The sequence below is a fragment of the Papaver somniferum genome, chromosome 4, assembly GCF_003573695.1.
Source record: "Papaver somniferum cultivar HN1 chromosome 4, ASM357369v1, whole genome shotgun sequence".
Lineage (NCBI taxonomy): Eukaryota > Viridiplantae > Streptophyta > Magnoliopsida > Ranunculales > Papaveraceae > Papaver > Papaver somniferum.
The window spans coordinates 114,828,220-114,834,819 of record NC_039361.1 but is presented as its reverse complement, the minus strand read 5'-3'; positions in this window follow the sequence as shown (position 1 = coordinate 114,834,819).

Below are 6,600 nucleotides of genomic sequence, written 5' to 3'. Positions count from 1 at the left end.
AAATCAGAAGTGATTCATCTCTCCGTGCTCATGAAATGACACTATATCTTGCTATCAGTGTTCTTACCTGGGCATTTGCTCGTACATGACACTATTGGAGCAAATCGGGGATTCTGAGAATACCTTTGTACGACTGAGTTAAACTTCTTATCTCGTCGACTGGAAAATCACCATATAATGCTTACTTCGGAACATGACTGTCCCTCACTAAGAAGGGGATTTAATGTTGATGATGGATTTTCGACAAAGGTCAAAATCGTAAGATCATGATACTGCATGTTTCTGACCCGGCTTCAGGAACGCAAGTGACGATTCATATTTTACGATCTGTGAACCGTTTCATGAGCTGTGATCGAGTTCCTCTCAGATCCATGATGAATATAATTCTCGAAAGGCCTCCATCTAGATGAGCGTTCGATGTTGCGCATTTCATCATGACCTCTATGTAGAATAACATGATTGGGCGGTCCTCCTACATAATTGTTTGTTGAGAGGGCTTAACGCCTTCAGGACGTCGGAGATACTCGTTGTTCCCTGACTACATAGAGACTCCTCTTTACATACAAGAAAAATTGGGCGGTCCTCCTACATAATTGTTTGTTGAGAAGGCTTAACGCCTTCAGGACGTCGGCGACACTCGTTGTTCCCTAACTATGTAGAGAGACCGTGTATAGATTCATGAGGCTCTCCTACATAATTTTTTATTGAGGGGGCTAAATGCCTTCAGGACGTTAACAACGCTACACGATTGTTCCCTGACTATGCACCTTTCAGAACAAATATGATGCTTCAACTATATCATATCTCGATTCTACAATAGATTAATTCTACCGTGACATTCGCCATTGAATTCCTAGAAAATAATCTATTATATCTCATTACTCCGTTCCATGAATCCCTGGATGACTCCATGGATTAGTAATAGATAACCAATTCATCTCATTACTCTGTTCCTTGAATTCCCCGGTTGGATTCATGGATTAGTAATAGATGCACAATTCATGATTATTACTCCGTTTCATGAATAATTTTCCATTGAATTTCATGAATTAGTGATAATTACTTAATAATCGGGCATCTGGATTATCACCGAGTAAGCCCCAACAAAATGGTGCAAGTGTACTCAACAATGATGCACGAACGAGCACCCAAATGCACGAACGAGCGTTAAAAAATATGGACAAATGAGTTATCCTACACAAAATAGGAGAGAGAAAATAATAATAAAAAATAAAAAAGAGGCGCCTAGAGACCGGGCCCACCGGCCGATCGGCCATGCCGACGTGGCCGGACCCCCCCCCCCATGCCTCTTTCTTTTATTTTTATTATTTTATTTATTTTCATGAACTCATGAAAACTCCTTCATTCAAGCAACTTTCCTTGTTTGAGTGAAACTCACGGTTTCTCCATATTTTCACGGTTTCATGAAAAATAATAAAATATGGAAAGGTGTCATGGGACGGCCGAGCTACCTAGACGGTCGGCCATGCCCTAGCCGTGGCCGTTCCCACACCTTGCAATCCCTTATTTTCATAATTATTATTTACCTCACCTCATGAAACTCCTCCGTTTGAGCAAAAATCATGGTTTCTTCATATTTTCTCAAATATTGCTCAAACCATGAAAAAGCCAAAAACTTAAATGGTCACATGACCGACTAGGTTATTCACACCAAATAATAAAATATTATTATTTTTATATTCTCCAAATTTTGATCAAACAAGCAAAGTTCTACTTGCTCATTCGAGCAAAATCAAGAATTTTAGTCAAAGATTGAACTCTTCTGAAAATCCGAGATATTGCTCAAACGCACACCAGAAAATACTGAAACTCTCAGGAATGAGACACGTACATTATGATGATGCGGGCATGCTTCCTTGACCAACCAATGCAGGCCCAAAGGCTTGCAAGAATCTGTTCCCACACATTATTATAATTTTGACCTAATTTGCTCAATTGCTCATATTGGGTCCAAACTCTTTCCAACCGACTTGGAATTTGCCCAAATGACCATCATCTGGTCCCACGACCACCAAGGGCCGATCTCATGTCCTCTTGGTCGGTACTCACTTCTCCATAATTAGGTTTCATCACCTAATGCTCAAACGAGCACTATTCTAATAAATGGTCAACACCAGCATTTGATCATTCTTTCACCAACCGGTCAACTGAGGACACTGGTGCACACTCACTTGAGCACTTGGGCACCAAATGGACGTCCATCATCCCATGTGGTCGGTCCCTCCCTTATTCATGACCTATTTTTCAGCAATTCATCAATTGACGAACAATTGATCAAAAATTAGGGTTTCGAACAAACGCTCCACAAATCATCATTCTGAGCAAGTTCAAACACTAATAAAGTTATGTTGATCCAACATCTGGATTAACCATATAATATTTGATAGTTTATCAATATTTTAATTAACATTTTATTGGGTCCCCATAAATAATTTGACGAATTGAGCAATACTTGCTCAGTTGCTCGAATATTGATCCAACTATCAATATTCAATAATTTATCGCTATTCAGTAATTCGTCGAATTTAGCAATACTTTATCAGTTGCTCGAATATTGATCCAACTATTCAGTAATTCGTCGAATCGAGCAATACTTGCTCAGTTGCTCAAATTTACGATATTTGCTCAGACGAGCAATATCTAAGAACTGTACGTCTAACATGTTCAATTCATGAATCATTGAGCATTCGTCACTCATGCTCGATTCTACAAAAATTAGACTTTAATAAGTCAACCATTGACTAATCAAATACACGTCTGCTTTGCAGACTCCACGTTCGTGAGACATCAATCACGTCACATGGGGGGATATTACTTAAGGTTTTGGTCTGGCGGCCTACGGAACATGTGTTCATCCACGATGAGAAATGTGAGTAAGTCGTACAAACAGTTGAAGGAGTTAGAAAAGTAGTGGGTGGAAAGTTAACCAAGTTTTCGCACGATATGTGACTAGTTTTACCAACATATCCCACTTTCCCACTCTTTCACTCATGAAACCTTCATACTTACTGAGATCAATGTGTTCTCTATTCTGACAATATAAATAAGCTCTAAATCCATGACTGAAAGGACATTCTTTTTTCACGACAACAATCGTCTAAACACAAGTCTCGATCAAACTTATTTACACATATTTGCAGAAACCTTCAACACATCCACAATCCTTGATCATCATTGATCCCACAATTCTCATCTTTCCTCCTACAGATCAACCGATCTCCCTCTTTGTGACCGAATTGACTCTGGAATGGCCATTGACTTGGTTTAGGCCGGAGCCTTACAGATTGATCTCTCGAACTAAAAGCACTCACGTGCGGTGCATCTGTTTGAGGTTAAGCAGTTTGCTCGGTTGAGGAGTCTCGATAACACGTCCGTGTCTTCAATTCCCTAAAAAACCTGCAAATCGTTTACCCTCATCTACAACACCTTAGTTCCTTTGCTAAACCGATTGTACAAATACAATTGCTTGTTCGACAAGACCAAAATAAAGATAACTCTTTTTTTCTCATCAGGTTCTAATTATCCATATAACTTAGACCTTTCAATTTTAAACAAGAAAAGTACTAGGTTAGTTAACTAGTATTCCTTGTTAAGGAATTCGATTAGACTTGAATAACCGAAACCTCCACTTTGATAAGTCTAACTAAGATCATAATTAACTTAGTTTCTTTTATCCGGAATCGAATTGGACTGAACAATGCATCCCGTAAACCTTTTCTTTCGTTAAGCCATAAACAATTCATACAAACCAAATAAATCAACTTGTATAATTATTTACCTCAACTGGAAGCAATTGAAACAACATATACATTAAAGCACCGCAATTGCACCGAAATTTTATAAGCCCAAACAATTGATACCAAACAATAAAGCAAGATAACAATAGTTTTTTTTTAACCGGAATCAATTGAATCACACACACATCCATACACAATTTTATGATAGTTCACAAGGTTCAAAAATTACCCTGATTAATTTTAAAAAATTAGGGTTTTTGCGCCTTGCGCAATATATTAGACCCCGTTGGTCAAAATTAAGCTTAGGCGAACTAAGTAATTAATCTACCGAAAATCAGAAAACAAGGAATAAAAAGAGCCGCGTAATAGGAGCAGCAGCAAAGGGAGGTGTGTCCATGCCTTAGGCCAGCCGGTTCCATTTGCAATTGGCCACGCCCCATGTTGCCCGACCGGCCTTATTTCCTTGTCGACCAATCAGGTCGCCTTAAACCCGCCACACATTGGCTGGGCCCATACTTGTCGGCCCTGTTTTCCATCGACCAATCAGGTCGCTTTAAATCCGCCACACACACACTAGAAGTATGGCCACGCCCATGCTTGGCCGGTCTCTCTTATATTAACCAATCAGGTTGCTCCAAACTTGCCACAGTGTTAAGAGGCAAACTGCGCCAAACGGTCACAAAGCCACTGGCTTTCCAAAAACCGCGCCAACATGCCAAACGTTCCATGTTACGCCAATGAGATGAACGACATGCCGACATGCCATTCCGCCGTGCCAAACGTGCCACTTTGCCACAACAACATGCCGAACGTGCCAACGTGCCATATATAGCGCGCCTACGTGCTAACCTACTTTCTGTTCGTGGCCAACGACATAACAGAGTTTGGTCAAGGTTTGACAACTAGAACACGATTTCCTTTAGTGGCATTAGTTGAAACCCTAACTTTGGTCGTGGCCCAAATTACGCCACTTTGGGCCCCACAACATGCCACGAGCCATGTGGGACCGGGAAACCCTAAAATGGCGCCACGCTATGGATACTCATAGCCTCCCTTGCTCCTGTGACCATCCCCACGTTTTGGCTTCACCATAATTCCTCTGGCGTGTCCATGGCGCCGTTTGCACAAAAAACGTCATCGTGCCGCGGTCACATGCCACACGCGCAAATTAGGGTTTCGGCCAAGCCCTAACTTAGCTAAGGTTGTCACGCCAACCAAGCTAAGTAATACTCCCTAGGGCATTAAGTTTGAAATGGCAACTGGATCTAATTTTGCCAAAGCAATATTTGTGTCTAACACCAATATGCGCCAAATTCTATCTTGGCCATGCCGCCAAGCCCTAATTTTGGCTACGACGCCAAATCCTAGCTTGACCATGCCGCCAAGTCCTAATTTTGGCCACGACGCCAAATCCTAGCTTTTTCCATGCCACCATGTCACTGGCATGTGCCAATGGCTCCACTATGCTATTAAAAGATGCCAACAGAATGTGGCCATAATCAATGGTCACCCTTTCTCATGAGTTGCAATCTCATCCGTCCAAATTTGCCACCGAATTGACAGGCCTGTGGCAAGTCCTGGGCGACCAGCCAAGGCAAGCCTAAATAGAATCACGTGCTATCTTCTTGCGGCAAGTCTTCTGACTTTGACTTTCCACACATAACAAACCGCTACACGTTTTCCACGAAAACATTCGAGACATCAAACATGTCACAAACTAGGGATGCTCATCAGGTTATTGGTCTGGCGGTTTAGAGCGTGCGGCGTGCAACACGCCCATTACAAGAAAGTGTCAGAAATCAGGGCAGTTAGTGGCGGCAAGAAGTAGTTGGTGTAGAATAACCCGTCTCCTTCATAGTGGGAATGTGGTCTCTGTCATTTACACATTACCCCACTTCCCCATCACTCAATCATTCCCACTTTCTACGAGATCAGGGTGCGTTCAATATGACATGTATAAATAGGTTCTACCTATTTCACCCAAAAATAAGTTTTGGTTAACAACAAAACAATATCCAGAAAACACCAAAGAACTGATAGCTTACATTCCGCAATCCATGTCAACATTCTGATACAAGTCATAAAATAGCCACACCTTCAGAATTAACCATTATGTTCTCAACACCTTCTTCGCTTCCCTCCCTAAGACCAATCCTTCTCCTCCACTTTGTGACCGAAGCAAGCCTGGAACGTCCATTTCTTGGTTTAGGCCAGGATTGTACAGATTGATATCTCGAATCTAAAGTATTCCCGTGCAGTGCATTTGTTTAAGGTTTAGGATTGTTTCTCATCCACACACCCAAATTGACCAAAACCAGCAGAAACAGTTTTTACCCACAAACAATAATAAAAAAAATTATAATTGCGGAAATAGAAAAGTAAAAGACACAACAAGATTTTGTTAACTAGGAAACCGCAAATGCAGAAAAACCCCGGGACCTGGTCCAGAATCAAATACTCTCAGGATTAAGCTGCTATACAAAATCAAACCAACTTCGTATAGTTGAAACCAAGCAACTAAACCTACAGTTCACCTAGTTCCGTCGGTATTCCCACGCCTCCAACTTATGAATAAGTCACGTACTTGGAACAATTCCTTTGGTTCGTATTCCAAATAGTAAAGGAACAAAAAATCTGTTTGGTATCAACTTTTTTCAACCAAGTGATGTGTGTTCAACAAAAGGCTCTTCCGTTTATCCCTTTGTCAGGTCCTTAGATCTATCCACTAAAGACTACCAAAGTAATCGCCTATATTTTGCAATCAATATGTAACACCCTGTGTTTTTAGAATGGCGCATGCTAAAAGATGCGTCATGGCCTGAGATGAAGCTTCATCTAAAGC